This window comes from Halyomorpha halys, unplaced genomic scaffold (assembly GCF_000696795.3).
Source record: "Halyomorpha halys isolate HHAL.00 unplaced genomic scaffold, Hhal_1.1 Scaffold1741.1, whole genome shotgun sequence".
Classification (NCBI taxonomy): Eukaryota; Metazoa; Arthropoda; class Insecta; order Hemiptera; family Pentatomidae; genus Halyomorpha; species Halyomorpha halys.
The window spans coordinates 50,546-53,742 of record NW_027106797.1 but is presented as its reverse complement, the minus strand read 5'-3'; the positions used below and the strand labels follow the sequence as shown (position 1 = coordinate 53,742).

General features: G+C 30.1%; 1 long non-coding RNA gene across 1 annotated transcript; it reads right to left on the bottom strand.

Moving 5' to 3' along the window:
• Positions 1-997: 997 nt before the first annotated feature.
• Positions 998-2,388, bottom strand: LOC106690495 (uncharacterized). Its single transcript, XR_001344630.2, has 3 exons — positions 2,309-2,388; positions 1,658-1,782; positions 998-1,285 (listed from the first exon to the last, which is right to left on the bottom strand). It is a non-coding gene; the product is annotated as an uncharacterized lncRNA (long non-coding RNA).
• Positions 2,389-3,197: the final 809 nt, after the last annotated feature.

Sequence of the window (3,197 nt, the reverse complement as noted above, 5' to 3'; positions counted from 1 at the left end):
TTTTTATTTTTCTATACTTACTGTGGTTGTTATCTTGTTCTGTTTTTAGCCCTGAAGAAGGCTAGAAACTCTAGCCGAAACGTTGGCACATTAAAATAAGTTAATTGTCTTTATTTGTGTTTTTCATTGACCGCACCCCCAACTATCTTCTCCTCATTCATCATCCACGGTCAACTATCTCTCATAAGTATAATTATTTAGTATTTTATTTTTACATTTTTTTTTATTCTTTATTTATTTTTACTTATTATTTATTTACTTATTTTACAATCATTGTTATTATATCCTATATTGTATTAACTAATTATATTTCCTTCAGTGACGATATATGAGTTTCTATTTTTACTTAGTTATTCCACAGTCCTCCCTTATTGTCAATATCTGTTAAACCTTTCGCTTTGTACAGGTAGGTGGTCCTGATTTGTTCTTTTCTCATTTATTGTCACTCAACATCATCATTATTAATTTTATTTATATTTATTCTTTCACAACCTTTATTTAATCTTAACTTCCTTCTTCATTTTCCGTCTGTTAGTGTGTTTAAATTTTGTTGTTAAATGTTTTATTCTTATCATTGTTAATTCAAGTTTATTTTATATTAATACTATTTTATGTCTTCCTTCTTACCTTATTGTTGTAATGTTCTTAGTTGTTTTTGTATCTTTTTAGCCTTGATGGAGCCCAATAAAGTGGGGCGAAACGTCAGACATTAAATAATTAATTACTGTTAGTTCTTTTTTGACCGCAATCCTGACCATTTTTTTATATCCTAGTGAATCGTTCAGTCATCTAACGATAAAAAAGGGTGTTTACAATAAAAATATTTAGAAGTATTTTAGAGTTAAATTAAAACTAAGCATTTTTCGAAGATGATGAATAAAAAATACTTACATGTTTTAATGCAGAAAAATGTTCGTTGACAAGACTATATATTACAGAATATTTTTTCGAAATTTTATTCTTATTTCTCCTATACAATAAAAGTGAATAAAATACACCCGTTCTTATATAATTATATTATTCAAGCAAATACATTTTTATTGAATTGGTATAACTTAATACTTAGTAGATTTTCTATTCCTGGAGCTCGGAAAATATAAGTATTTTTAGTATTTTTTTAGATTTTTCTATTATCCTACACACTGCCAATCCTAACTGCTTACAATCAGGCCTGGGTTCCTTTGATCAGCTATTGCCAAGTTAATGGTGTTATTGCCTCCTCTTTGCTGAATGATAGCTTCCTTAGTATCATTTACGAAAGACTGGTTTACATCAACGATTACACCTGCCAAAAATTATAATTATATTACTATTGAATTAGAAATAGAATAGTCCTATGAGCTTAGAACAAATTGTTACAGTATAAAGATATAACCAAATATTCATTTTTATTTATTTTCAATAAGTTGATGTAACACAATGAATTGAAAATTAAACGACATACAACAAAGACCAAGAGTCAGGGGCCATTTTTAAATACATTACCACATTTATCATTACAATAGCATTCCAGTAAAACATTTGAATAAGTTTACGTCAATACATAAGAATTATTCACAAATTTTGCTACATTATTATACCACAGGAAGAATTAAAACACTAAATTATTAGAAAAGTTCACTATCTATACTCTTTACTGTACTCCATTTATGTTTACCTGCATTACAAATGACTGCCTGTTGAAATACTGCAGCGCATAGAAAGATCACAAAGATGGTACTCATCTTGCCCAACTGTGATTTCATTTAATTGAGATCCGCTTATATATGTTACATCTTTGCTCTAAGAACAAATAAACTAAGTCATAAATGTATATAAGGTAATTTAAGCTGAACCATTGAGCAGTTTAAAAGTAATTTAATATTTCAAGGAAATAACAGTGCAAAATACTTTGTTTTTTCTCTTATATGTCTATTTTTGACATGAACAATACTATTCGATTTCAGTAAAGTACAATATAAGGGCTTATAGGATTGTATTTTTAAGTGTACCTTTTTTTTCGAACTTATTTTTGCATAAACTACTGTTATAACCTTCAGTCCATGATTTGTACAAATAACCTGAGACCTTGAAATTATTTGTTTCTTATTTTACTTACATTAAATCCTTACCATCACTACTACAATCTATATAATATTTGCTCTGAAAATTATTTAGAAACATTTTTTTTGCATTAGATTCAGCCTATCGTGGAGTTCCAAATGTGCTTTTGATCCAAGATAGTATTCAGATATTTGAAAAACATAATAAAAAGCCGTAGTAGACAACCTATAATAAGAAACAATATGTATTAGGTGGAGAAACCTACTGAGTAACTCCTCTGATATATCACTCCAAGACTTGAGAGCAGCAGAAAAAAAAATGAGACAAGATTGTTGGAAAAGTTTCTTGCGATGGGGGTGTAACCATGGCTCACCTGGCTCACCAAATTGGCTCCGTGCTGCGTTGCATTGTTGCTACTGTTGACGGATCCAACCATGGAATCCTCGAGACTGCCAGCCATCATGGTGTCCGGGAACCCTAGAGCTGTTCCTACGCACAGCACCAGGATAGTGGCTGAGATCATGGCTTCCAGACTGACTCTGCTTCCAATCTTTCACATATTATCTATAGTGCAAATAGCAATTCTCAGAGCACGGAGTAAAATCGTAAAGACGTTTGAGATGACGAATGAATTATCATAAGCATTCTCATGCTTTCTCAAGCGTTAGTTGTCCTAGCTGTAATCAGAGATATCATTTTTTAGACATTTCTCACTGTATTTCCTTTTATCCATTCAACTCAAAATTTCTCAACTGTAACTGAGGATATCTCTGCTTTTATCACCAATTTGAGAACATACGATGACTTTCCTGTTTAGAGTGACATTTGGTTGAGGATCAACCAAACTTCTGCTTTTGAGCCTATTCTTCGAATATGTCAGCAAGAAACTAAAAAACTCCAGTCATGTGTTAAGTGAATAATAAGCGAACTATTTGTAGATTAAATTTCCTAAATGATTTAGAGAATTGTTTGCAATTATTCCAAATAAGGTGCTATGTAGGTAAAATTTCTGGAAAATGTTTTGTTATTTCTATATTTTATTATTATTTAATTCATAGTTTTTATTTTTGTTTAACTTGAAAGCTATTTGAAATGTGAATATTTTTCTTTATTTAAAACATGAATTTATTAATTTTATCTGAGGAATAGCTCAG